The following is a 13,664-nucleotide window of genomic DNA, read 5'->3' as shown; positions in this document are numbered from 1 at the left end:
AGCAGTAAAGCATGCCAGCAACCCCCGTGGGTCAAATAGTCACTTAACACAAGTACTAAAGGGCCAGTTAACCTCGCTAGGCCTCAGTCTCCTCATCTTTAAAATGGGGTAAGAAGAAAACCTACCACAAAGAGCTGATGTGAAGATTAAATGAGACGATTCGAGCAAAACATTTAGAACAGCTGGCAGTACTCTTGTGAACATTTGACAAAGGGCAAGTATTAAAAGTCCCTGCACGTGTATTCTGAGAAGAGTCACACGGGATGATGTTTGAGAAGCTCTTGGCACACAGCAACGGTTAACCGGTGGCTCATCTAAGCACGGCGAGTTGTCAGCAGGCAGTAAGCGCACCAGAAGGACAGTTTAGACCCGGGCCCTGCCTCAAAGGACAAGGGGCCTCAGACCCAGACACGGAGACGTTAAAAGAAAAAGGGGACGAGGGCTTCCCTGGTGGCCCAGTGGTTAAGACTCTGTGCAGGGGGCCCAGGTTTGATCCCTGGTCGGGGAACTAGATCCTGTATGCCGTAACTAAAGAGCCCACGTGCCCAAATGAAGATTCAAGATCCCGCGTGCTGCAACTAAGTCCCAGCGCAGCTCAAATAAATTTTTTTTTTAAGAAAAGAAAAGAAAGGACAATAACATCAGGGAGGTATCATCTGTGAGGAAGGCTGCTGGAGGGCAGGAAGGCAGGCATGTCCTCTGTAAAGAGTGGGACTGGTTCAGGGTGGACTCAGGGGCTGCAGGATTTGAGCACACGAAGGGGAAGAAGGCTTCCAGCAGAAGAACCTGGTGGGAAGGCGAGGCTGGAGAAGCATGGGGCAGGTATTCGGGGGCAGGTGAGCTGTCCACAGTAAGCAAACCCTCCCTGTGTTATGGAAAAGCTGGCGCAGGAAAGGGGGGCAACAGGTCCTGGACTGAGAAAGGAGACGGCAGGGGCGGGCAGTGGGGAGCCAGTGAAGATCATTGAGCAGGAAGAGCCACAGTGGCACTTCAGGCTTGGAAAACACATGCCATGGAGATGGGGGAGAAGCAACAAGGCTCAGAGGCGGGGAGCCTGGGTCCGGCAGGGGGATAAGGAGCAGAATCCAGCCGGAGGAATGCAGAGGCGGTGGGGAGGAAGGGAGGAGGGTGACAGGTGGCACAGATGTCTCGGGGGAGCTTTGGGGTGACGTGGGGAGCCCCTCCTGCATCACAGCTCTTGGGGGCAGACGAGAAACTCCCCCTGTGAGCTCAAATGGGAGGCGGCTGCCTCGGATTCCTCAGACTGCTGACCACAGGCTCCAAACCAGCTGGCAGAGCCGTCTGTCTAGAGCTTTGCACAGACAAAGCCCTGGATGAAAGAAAAAAATGTGCCAGGCCCTCTGCCTCCAGCGCGCTGTCAGCGTCCCCTCTGCTGCTCTTTGGCCAGGTTTTAGAAAATGACTCCCCAGAGGCGATAAGACCACGGGGCAGAAGTATATGCCTTGACCCTGACCACTTCCCTCTCCAGCCACCACATCCTTGGTTCAAAGGCACAGTTAACTGTGGTCCGCGCCCCCAGCTTCAGTGACATCACTCCCCAAAGCAGGCCTTTCTCCCATGCCTCACTCTCCCTGACTCTCACTTTCAAATCCCCCGTGTGCCAGGTGAAAACAAAGACTTTCCTTCAGAAAGTTCCCCACCCTCTTGGCCTCTGCTTACAAAACAACTCCGGGAGGGCTGCAGCCCAGCCCCTCCCTACGTTTCCCCTTCCTGGGCCTGCAGGCTCACTCCAGGCCTCCTGGCTGCTGGAAGCTGCCTGCTGGTAAGACACAGAGCCTTTCTGTCCCCAAGGAGCAGCCCTGCCTCCACCCTGGTCTCGATGCCTTTGGAAGAAACCGGGAGGACAGAGACAGGAGCAAAAAGCTCCTGCTAAACAAAGCCTCCCTTGAGCACCTGCTAAGAGACCCGCTGGGATGAATGCAGCAGGGACACACGATCCCCAGGGCTGCCCTGAGGCACGGCACTTAGCAGAGCCTCAGCAACGTGAGTCAACCTAGATCTAGCCACGGGAGTCAAGTGCTTCCTCCTACATCCTGTTTCTGAACTGAGTTTCACAACTTTATCCTGTTCTAACGTGTGTGCAGAAGTGAGACACAGGCAAAACCCCAAACGGCTGCAGCCACAAGAAGAGGAAAGAGAAGAACCTGAGCTCGGCTACCAGTGTGCCCAAGTCTCGGTGGAGCGTTAGAAGCTGCTGGATCAACTCCTTCCAGGCTGTCAAAACCCTCAAAAGAATAAGGACACAGGACTTGCCACGTGGTACAGCGGACAGGAATCTGCCTGCAGTGCAGGGCACATGGGTTTGATCCCTGGCCCTGGAAGATTCCACATGCTGCAGGACATCTGAGCCCACACACCCAGTCACGAAAGCCCTAGTGCCCGAAGGCCTGAATGCCACACCAAGGGGCCTGCAAGCTGCAACGACCGAAGCCTGGGCACCCAGAGCCTGCGTCCAGCCACAAGAGAAGCCCCTGCAACGACAAGCCTGCAGACTGCAGCGAAGCACAGCCCCTGCTTGCCGCAACCAGGGAAAGCCCACAGACGGCACTGAAGACCCAACTCAGCCAAAAATACATCACAAATTAGAAAAAAAAGTTTAAATAGAAGATGTTTTAAAAAATATATTGGTATATTGACTCCAACAATCTATAAAAATATAAATGCTCAACAACTAACTAAAGTTTATCCCAGGAATCCACAGCTGGTTCAACATTTGAAAATCAATGTATGCCCATTAACAGACAGAAGAAGAAAACCTGAATATTCTTATCAGTAGGCGCAGAAAAAGCATTTGACAAAATTCAATATCCATTCATTATAAAAACTTTCATGATAGCAGGGAATTTCCTTGACCAGATAAAGGCCATCTACAAAATCACCTGGTGAAGGACAGAGAGGGCTGGTGTGTTGCAGTTCATGGGGTCGCAAAGAGTTCATGGGACACGACTGAGCGACTGAACAACAACATCAAAATAATCTAGAGCGATCAGTATACTTAGTGGTGAGAGACTGCAGGTTTCCCTCTAAGAAAGCCAACAAAGATGTCCTTTTTCACCATTCATAGTCCATGTTCTTCTGGAGGTTGCAATAAGAAAAAGAAATAAAAGGCATATAGATTGAAAAGGAAAAAATAAAACTTTATTTGGGACTCTGTGCTTCCACTGCAGGGGGCACAGTTTTGATCCCTGGCCAGGGAACTAAGATCCCACATGTCATATGGACAAATAAATAAATAAATAATTAAAAAAAACCCCAAACAGCTTTCTTTGTTGACAACAAGATTACTTATAAGCCCCAATAGATATAAATAGATATAAATCTAACTTTATAGTATGCTAAAAACTACAAAATACTGATGAAAGAAATCAAAGAACACCTAAATAAAAGGAGCGATTTTGATGGCTAAGGAGATGCAATATAGTTAACATGCCATCCCCCAAATTGATTTATAGATTCAATACAATCCCAATCAAAGCCCAGCAGGCTTTTTGGGTGGATGAGCTCCAAAGAACTGATGCTTTTGAACTGTGGTGTTAGAGAAGACTCGAGAGTCCCTTGATCTGCAAGGAGATCAAACCAGTCAATCCTAAAGGAAATCAGTCCTGATTTCCTTGGAAGGACTGATGCTGAAGCTCCACTACTTTGGCCACCTGATGTGAAAAGCCGACTCACTGGGAAAGACCCTGATGTTGGGAAAGATTTAAGGTTAGGAGGAGAAGGGGCCGACAGAGGATAGATGGTTGGATGGCATCACCAACTCAAAGGAGATGAGTTTGAGCAAACTCCGGAAGATAGTGAAGGACAGGCAGTCCATGGTGTCAAAAAGAGTTGGACACGACTGAGCAACAGAACAACAACAAACAGAGCTTCCATACCGCACCACTACCTACAGCCCAGCTTGGGAGCTGACCAAGAATGTTTTCCAACTCTACGCCTTTGCACAGGCTGTTGGCTCCTTCGGAACTCTCTTCCCAGGCTCAGGTCTCAGCCTCAGGTTCCTCTCCCAAGCAGGTGTGAGTGCAGGCTGGGAGGACTCCGGGTACCTGAGATCACGTCCTTGTCTGCCTCCTCCCGCAGCAGGCTCACCGCCCTCACACTAACCACACTTCACTGATGCAGAGATGCTCTGTCTCTCACATTTCCAGTTCCCTCCAGCCAGAGATGGGTCTACACCTTCTGCTGGCGAGAGCAGAGAGCAGATGTGGAGCAGCCACCATTGCCTGCCATGTGCCAACTCAAAACTTGGGAATGGTGTCATAGCACGCATAAGAAAACCCCTGAGACCAGAGCGCAGCGCTCTCTGAAAGCCTGGGAACCAGAGGCTGTGGGGTGGAGACGGCAAGACGGTGAGACGGGCACATGTAGTATCATCCCCAGAAGCAGGAGTCAAAAGCCAGCTGGCTTATGAGCCCAGCACTGATGGCTATCACTTCTTCCATGGACTCTTCTAAGGAATGCTGCACTGCTCACACTCTTGATGACACAGAGGACCAGAGTATGCGAAAATACTTAAAAAAGGATTCCTTAAAAAAAAAAAAAAGACTCCTTAGGGACTTCACTGGTGGTCTGGGCCAGTGGCTAAGATTCTGTGCTCCGATGCAGGGAGCCTGAGTTTGATCCCTGGTCGGGGAACTAGATCCCACATACTGCCTCAAAGACTGAAGAGCCTGAGTGCTGCAACTAAGACCTGGAGCAGTAAAATAACTAAATAAAATATATTTTAAAAAATAAAGATTCTTTAAAAAAAAATAAAGAATTTAGCAGAGAAGGGCCATTTTAGGAATATCTTCACCAATTTATTTTCCTTCATCAATTTTCCTTTTTAGGTATTCACAAGAGTATATAAAAGGGCTTCCCTGGTGGCTCAGCTGGTACAGAATTTGTCTGCAATGCAGGAGACCCTGATTCGATTCCTGAGTCAGGAAGATCCTCTGGAGAAGGGATAGGCTACCCACTCCAGTGTTCTTGGGCTTTCCTGGTGGCTCAGCTGGTAAAGAATCTGCCTGCAATGAGGGAGACCTGGGTTCCATCCCTGGGTTGGGAAGACCCCATGAAGAAGGGAAAGGCTACCCACTCCAGTATTCTGGCCTGGAGAATTCCATGGACTGTATAGTCCACGGGGTTGCAAAGAGTCGGACACAACTGAGTGACTTTACTTTCAAGAGTATATAAAATTTCCCTTTAGTTCAGTCTACAAGAATTCTTTCAATGAGCATAGATTTTCTAAGTGATATGAGATTTGTGTCCTCACAAAGTTAACACCAGCTTCCTTTCCTAGCAGTGCCTAAAACAATGGGGCCTCGGGGGTGATGACGTGTAACACCTCTACATCTTCTGCCCACGGGAAAAGGTACGATCGGCCTTGTTCACTGCTGTACCCCCAAACAGCTGGGACAGAGGAGACACCAAATAAACCTCTGACGCCATGACCTGAAGCTGAGCCTCTGCTGGGTGAGGAGCCAGGACCAGGACCGCACAGGCTCATCACTCAAGCCAGAAATCGAAGTCGAGAGTGAGGTGCCCGCATCAGGCACACTGTGCCCTCAGTCTCTAATCCACCATGGCAATGCAACTGTTCAGTGTTTGCTGGTGACGCTTTAAATTAGGAGCCCGGTCCTGACAGCTGGACAGACCGGCAGACACTTCTATTATCCCACGGCTCATCTTTGTTTGCTCTGGCATCGGACCCCCTGTTTTGAGTGTATGAGTCAGTGCAAAGCTGTCAGTCCAACTCAATAAAAAAGAAAGGTTCTCCCACACTGGCCACCAGCATAGAACCGTGTCTCCACCAGAAACTCCAGGCCAGGCATTCAGCCTCTCCCCGCTGGCTCCCCCTTCTGCCTCCTGGCCTCCAGGCCCCACTGCCTTGGGCCCTCCCACAGCCAGGTCACCCCTCTGCCCTAGCTATCACTGTTCATGATCATAATTAATAACTAGTATTGGGTCTTCAGAAGAAGATCCATGTCTCTCAAGCGCTTTACCCAGGCTGACTTTTCTGAAACGAGTGCTATTAACAGAAGCTTTGGTAAAGAAAATCTTCTTTCATTCATTCAAGGAAAAAAAAAAAAAAGATTCTGAATGGACACAAGAGAACAGATTTGTGGATGCCAGGGGGGAGGGGGTGGGGGAGATGGAGTGGGGGGCTGGGGTTAGCAGGTGTAAGCTTCTATATACAGGATGGATAAACAACAAGGTCCTACTGGATAGCACAGGAAACTATGCATAGCCTGTAAAAACCATAGTGGAAAAAAAGGTTTTTGTGTGACTGCACCCCATAGCACATGGGATCTTAGTTCCCCAACTCGGGATAGAACTCAGGCCTCCTGCACTGGAAGTACAGGGTCTTTACCAATGGACCTCTGGGGAAGTCCCAAGGAAAAGAGCATTTTTTAAAAAAGAACGTATATATGTGTATAACTGTTGTACAGCAGTAATGAATACAACATTGTAAGTCAACTATTGTAGCTGTTGTATGGTCGTTCAGTCATGTCCAACTCTTGCGACCCCAGAGACTGTAGCCCACCAGGCTCCTCCATCCATGGGATTTTCCAGCCCAAGAATACTGGAAAGGGTTGCCATTTCCTTTCCCAGGGAATCTTCCCGATGAAGGGATCGAACCCACGTCTCCTGCACTGACAGGTGGAGTCTTTACCACTGAGTTACCCGGGAAGCCCCAAATCAACTATACTTTCATTAAAAAAATTTTTTTAAAGCTAAAACAAACAGCAACAACAAAGATTTTGAGTGCTTTCTAATCCCAGGCAACCCGCGGCAACCCAGGCAGGATGGCCACTGCCCCCTTGCGGTTCAGTCGAGTCCTGGTGGAGAAGACCACCACCACTTCTGATGAAGAAGTAAGAAAGGGGATTTCAGATGAAGAACTGCTGGGAAGAAAGCAGAACTGAGCTACAGGACAGGGTGATGGGGGCACCAGTCGGGTGGAATCAGCGGGCAGGGGTGGGTGGGGGGACTACCTTGGAGGGGGTGTTGGGAAAGATCCTTCCCAGGCTGGAGGGGGCGGGGTTAGGGAGGGGAAGCCCTTCCGGGATTGTTTCCAATTCCTTATCTTTAAATATGCAAACTAGGGCTTGGAGTCCCCTGCATTCAACTGACTTTGAAAAAAAGAGTGGAGGATCCCGCCTCTGCAGAGCCTCAAACAGGAAGTAACCAACAGCCCTTCTCGCTCACTCCATTGGTGACAACGAGCTGCCTCTGCACGGCTATCGACCAGAAACCAGCCTGCAGCCCGGGAGAAGCAGCCTGGGTTTGGGGAAACTGCTAAATACCTGTGCCGGACTCCATATCTGACAGTGTAATCACTATGGACTCGGGTGCTTGGCCGAAAATATGAAAAATAATAGTCCGGAAAATCCCATGGACAGAGAAGCCTGGTAGGCTGCAGTCCATGGGGTTGCGAAGAGTCGGACACGACTGAGTGACTTCACTTTCACTTTTCACTTTCATGCATTGGAGAAGGAAATGGCAACCCACTCCAGTGTTCTTGCCTGGAGAATCCCAGGGACTGGGGAGCCTGGTGGGCTGCCCTCTGTGGGGTTGCACAGAGTCAGACATGACTGAAGCGACTTAGTAGTAGTAGTAGTAGAGGATAGGGCCATTGCTGAGCGTTAAGTGAGGTAATTCAGGCAAGTTCACAGAACAGGACGTGGTGGGTGATAATCCCTCAAGCAATTTTAGCCACTCTTCTAAGAATGCCACCTTTAAGTTCCCCAACCAGGGATCGAACCTGTGCCCTCTGCATTGGAAGCACAGAGTCTTAACCACTGGACCACCAGGGAAGTCCCCTAAGGATGTTATCTTTGAGCTAAGCTGTTGTGTTTTATTATTATTATTAATAGGACATGCAATCAAGTCCAACCTGAACTATTAACTCTGCATAGGAAGTCTGCAAAGGGGACTTTTGTGAAAACAGAAGTAGGAAAATGGAGGTAAGGTCACCGTGATCCAAATACATGTTCTTCCCTTTCTGTCTCTCCTGCCTCCGTGGTGGCTACGGAACACGGGGAGTCAGAGGGTCCTTCCACACCGACTTGAACATCCAGTGAGAGGGCTGCTCTGTCCTGGACTCCTCACGAATGTCAAAGTCATGCAAAACAAGACAGACCATTCCAGACTGAAGAGACTGCGGAGACACAATCATTGAAGGCAACGCTAGACCAGAGAAAGGATGCTAGTGGTCATCTGGTGAAACCTGAATACGGCTGCGAGATTGGATGCCACAGAACTGATGTCACAGACCTCTTGAAAGAGCGAACTGCAAAGCGCTTTGTAAGATAAGGACCTTCTTGGGAAACGTGCACTCAAGCAGTGGGGACAAAGAGCACTGTGTCTTCCGGCCAGTCGTGCCCGTCTTTCGCTCTCTGCAGGCCTCCCTGCTCCCTGAGACACAGCAATGCTGAAATTAGGCCACCAATAACCCTACCATGGCCTCCACTCGTTCAAGTGAAAGGAGGAGTCGCATGTCTCTCACTTTAAATCAAAAGCTAGAAATGATTAAGCTTAGTGAGGAAGGCATGTCAAGCCCAGGCAGACTGAAAGTTCGGCCTCTGGCGCCAAAAGTTAGCCAAGTTGTGAATGCACAGGGAACATTCTTGAAGGAAATGAAAAGTGCTGCTCCAGCAAAAAAAAAGTAATGATAAGAAAGCAAAACGGCCTTATTGCTGATGTGGAGAAAGTTTCAATGGCCTGGATAGCAGACCAAACCAGCCACAGCATTCCCTTAAGCCAATACCTAATCCAGCGCCAGGCCCTAACTCTCCTCATTCCAGGAAGGCTGAGAGAGGTGAGGAAGCTGCAGAAGAAAAGTCTAAAGTTGGCAGAGGTTGGTTCATGAAATTGAAGCAAAGAAGCCGTCTCCTTAACATCAGAGTGCAAGGTGAAGAAAGTGCAGATGCTGAGCTGCAGCAAGTTCTCCAGAAGAACTAGTTAAGAGAATTCACTAGTTAAGAGAATTTCACAAAGGGGAAAACACTATAAAACAAGTTCTCAGTGTAGACAAATACCCTTCTACTGGAAGAAGATAAGATAGCAGGCTTCCCGGGTGGCTCAGTGGTATAGAATCCACCTGCCAATGCAGGAGATGCAGGATCGATCCCTGGGTTGGAAAGATCCCTGGAGAAGGAAATGGCAACCCACTCCAGTATTCTTGCCTGGAGAATCCCATGGACCGAGGAGCCTGGCAGGCTACAGTCCATGGGGTAGCAAAAGTCGGACGTGAATGAGGATGCATGAAGGGAAGAAGGTGCTCTATAGGACTTTCATAGCTGGAGACAAAGTCAAGGCCTGGCTTCAAAGGACAGGCTGATTTTCTTGTTTTGGGCTATTGCAATGTTAAATGGTTATTTACCATTCCGAAAATCCTGCTGCCCTTAAGAATTATGCTAAATCCACCCTGCCTACACTCTCAAAATGGAACAACAAAGCCTGGATGACGGCACATTCTGTTTACAACACTGTTTATTAAGTATTTTAAGACCTACTACTCTGAAAAAGGACTGCTTTCAAAATCTGACCACTCATTGACAAGGCATCTGGTCATCCAAGATCTCTGATGGAGATGTACGAAGTCAATGTTATCATGCCGGCTAACACAACATTCATTCTGCAGCTCACGGATCATTTCAACTTTCAAGTCTTACTATTTAATAAATTCATTTTGTAAGGCTACATAGCTGGGCGCTATGGTGGTAAAGAATCTGCCTGCCAATGCAGGAAACATAAGAGACATGGTTTGATCCTTGGGTCAGGAAGATCCCCTGGAGGAGGGCATGGCAACCCACTCCAGTATTCCTGCCTACAGAATCCCACAGACAGAGGAGCCTGGCGGGCTAAGTCCATAGGGTCACAAATATCTGGACATGACTGAAGCGACTTACCACACAACACAACATTCATTCTGCAGCCCATGGATCAAGGAGTGGTTTCAACTTCCAAGTCTTACTATTTAATAAATACATTTTATAACGCTACGTAGTTGCCATAGACAGGGGTTCCTCTAATGGATCTGGACAAAGTTAACTGAAAACCTCTGGAAAGGATCCACCATTGTCGCTGCCGTGAAGAAAATTCATAATTCACATGAAGAGGTCAAGATATCAACATTAACAGGAATTTTGAAGAAGTTGAGTTTAACCCCCATAGATGATTTCGAGGGGTTTCAAGACTTCAGGAGAGGAAGTAACTGCAGATGTGGTAGAAACAGCAAGAGAACTAGAATTAGAAGAAGACCCTGAAGATGGGAATGAATTGCTGCCTCTCCTGATAAAGCTTGAGTGGATGAGAAGTCGCTTCTTACGGATGAGCCAAGGAAGTGGTGTCTTGAGACAGAGTTGTGAAGTTTGTTGGTGAAAATGTTACGAACTTTGCTGAAATAACAACAAAGGACTTAGAATACTACGTAAATTTAGGTGCTAACGCAGTGGCAGGGTTTGAAAGCACTGACTCCAATTTTGAAAGAAGTTCTCCACTGTTTGATCAAGTGCTGCCAAACGGCACTGCAGGCTGCAGAGAAGTCGTTCACGCGAGGAAGAGCCAATCTATGTGGCAAACTTTGCCATTGTCCTATTTTAAGGAATTGCCATAGGTGCCCCGACCTTCAGCAATAACCACCCTGATCGGCCAGCAGTCATCGAATATCAAGGCCAGATCCTCTAGTAGCAAAAAGACAAAGACACATGAAGGCTCAGATGATGGTTAGCATTTTTTTTAGCAATAGCATATTTTTCAATTAAGGTATGTACATTTTTTAGACATAATGCTATTGCAGAGGTAACAGACTACAATTAGTACAAACATAATTTTTATATAACACTGGGAAGCCAAACAATTCATATGTCTCATTTTACTGTGATACTTTATCGTGGTGGCCTGGAACCAAACGTACACAGCAAACTGTGACAGCAGACTTTCCATCAGCAAGGAGACGCCATCAGGTTTAGGGGACGCATATTACAATGCAGGGTGTTTTTTTCAGCCACACCCAGAGGCACGTGGGATCTTAACTCCCCAGTCAGGGATCGAACTCATGCCCCCTGCATTGGAAGGTGGAGTCTTAACCACTGGACCAGCAGGGAAGTCCCTACACTGCAGTTTTGCTTTGAGTTACAATGTTGTGTTCATTCCTGCTGTATACACTGCAGTTTTTCCTCTCCTCAAAGTGGCAGTCAGTAAACACTCTGCATAATGACTGACACTTGAGGACCCTTGGAAAACCAATGTCACATTATCAACAACAAGGTCAGTGGTGCTTCTTTTTACCTTTCCCGTGTGAAACTCACAACAAACATGATATAGCAGTAAGGCCCCCATCTCTGAAATCATTAGGTCCCTCCAAGGAGTTAAAACAGATATGGTCAAGTTATTTATACCACCATGATACTGCACACAATTCTTTCCTGAAAGGTTACAGAAATAATTTTGGTTCCTATTGATTTTATTTTTTCATTCAGTAAATATTGATTTGTTTTCATCTCCCCTTGTTTCAAATGAGAGTTGAACACAAAAATAATAAAACTGCTTAAGTGAACAGCAGAAAGTAACATTCGAATTCAGTGCAGACTGGCCTTGCAGATCCAGGGTGTGCCCCAGGGAAGAATACTGATAAACCAGTTCTGCAGGTGGAGGGAGGCTTCGGTCAGATTTGCCTGTCCCCAGAGCACACCAGCTTAGAGCCTTGGCAGAGATCAACCAGAGGAAAGGCCATTCATTCCAAAGGCTCCTGAGAAACACAGGCAGGCGCTGCTCTACAGGTTCCCTGCTCCACTGAAAGTGAGTGAAAAGTGAAAGTGAAAGTCACTCCCAAATCGCTCAGTCCTGTCCAACTGTTTTAGACCCCTCATGGATTACACAGTCCATGGAATTCTCCAGGCCAGAATACTGGAGTGGGTAGCCTTTCCCTTCTCCAGGAGATCTTCCCAACCCAGGGATCGAACTCAGGTCTCCAGCACTGCAGGCAGATTCCTTACCAGCTGAGACCCCAGGGAAGCCCAAGAATACTGGAGTGGGTAGCCTGTCCCTTCTCCAGAGGATCTTCCTGACTCAGGAGTCAAACGGGGGTCTCCTGCGTTGCAGGCAGATTCTTTACCAACTGAGTCACCAGGAAGCCCCCTACTCCACTGGGCTCCCCTTTATCAGGCCAGTGTACACATCCCAGCTACCACACCCGCAACCTTCTAAAGATTTTCCTTGCACAGTGGGAGCTGTCTGGCTCACAGGCCCCCCATCCCGAGTTTATCGACTCCCCTTCTCTGGTCTGTGGCCAATGAACAGAACAAAAGCCTAGCTCCACTGCCCCAAACGGGAGCACCTCTTTGGGGCAGCTCACTCTCCAGAGCTCCCGGCAAGATCAGGCTGAGGCTAGACTTCTCAGACCCATGGTCTAGTCCTCCCCTGCCCTTGACTGCAGCCCTCACTCAGGCAATTTCTGCAGTACTACTTAGCCATAATAAGGCGTGAGACTGTGCCATATGCAGACACATGGAGGAAACCAGAGACGGTCAAACAGAGTGAATGAAGTAAATCAGAAAGCAAAAAACAAATACTGTATGTTAATGCATATATGTAGAATCTAGAAAGAAAAGGTAGAGGTGATCTTATTTGCAAAGCAGAAACAGAGACACAGACGCAGAGAACCAGAGCATGGACACCAAGGGGGAAGGGAGAGTGGGATGGACTGGGAGACTGGGATCGACAAATATACACTAGCGTGTATACAACAGATGACTAATGAGAACCTAGTGTGCAGCACACGGAACTCTCCTCAGTGCTCCGTGGTGACCTACATGGGAAGGAAATAAAAAACAGAGGGGTGTATGTACACATGTAGCTGATTCACCTTGCTATACGGCAGAAACTAGCGCACCATTGTAGAGCAACTATACTCCAGTAAAAAGAAATATTATTAAATAAATAAAAGAATCCCCATTTCTAGCTCTATTTTTAAGAAGCTTGACTTCAACACTCCCTGTGATGGATTCTGGGAAATTCTAACAATGCTGATCACACAGGTCTGCTTGTTCTCCAGATGTTTCTGGTCCTTAACATCTTAAATCAAGTCAAGTAGGAGTCTAGAGAGCTTGAACTATGAACCCTGAGCACCAAGTAGAGCCTCTCAATGACAATGGATGCGGAAGACCTCTGACACCCCCTGGGAGGAGATCACAGGAGATGTTTGCGATTCTGAGTTACAGAACAGACGAAAAAATGTCCAAGGGCAGGCAACAGCTAGCGGGCCTAGGAATCCCACCTTTAGGGATTTCTCCTTCTGAGAATCTTGTACACACAGAGAACTATGATATGTAAAATGGTATCCACTACAGCACTGCGACATAACAAAAGATGGGAAATAACATAAGTGCCCATCAGTCGGGGATTGGTTAAAAAACAATATGGTCAATCCATTCTCTGGGACACAACGCAGCTGTTATTGGAACATGAGGAGAATGAGAACACTCTGCATGCGTACAGAATGATGGAAAGCCAATGGAGAGACACACACACACACAGAAACATAAAATATTAATAACTCCTAATGACATGCAGGGAGAAGGCAATGGCACCCCACTCCAGTACTCTTGCCTGGAAAATCCCATGGATGGAAGAGCCTGGTAGGCTGCAGTCCATGGGGT

The 13,664-nt window shown here is 47.9% G+C and overlaps 1 protein-coding gene and 1 non-coding gene across 12 annotated transcripts in view; both read right to left on the bottom strand.

Moving 5' to 3' along the window:
* The window catches only part of CMTM7 (CKLF like MARVEL transmembrane domain containing 7), a 124,785-nt gene that overhangs the window by 100,870 nt on the left and 10,251 nt on the right, over positions 1-13,664 (bottom strand). The window lies entirely within an intron of this gene.
* Positions 7,745-7,817, bottom strand: TRNAG-UCC (transfer RNA glycine (anticodon UCC)). Its single transcript has one exon. It is a non-coding gene; the product is annotated as a tRNA-Gly (tRNA).

Source organism: Bos grunniens, chromosome 22 (genome assembly GCF_055505025.1).
Source record: "Bos grunniens cultivar Pamir isolate PY7600 chromosome 22, Bosgru_T2T1.0, whole genome shotgun sequence".
NCBI lineage: Eukaryota > Metazoa > Chordata > Mammalia > Artiodactyla > Bovidae > Bos > Bos grunniens.
This window is presented reverse-complemented; position numbering and strand designations above follow the sequence as displayed.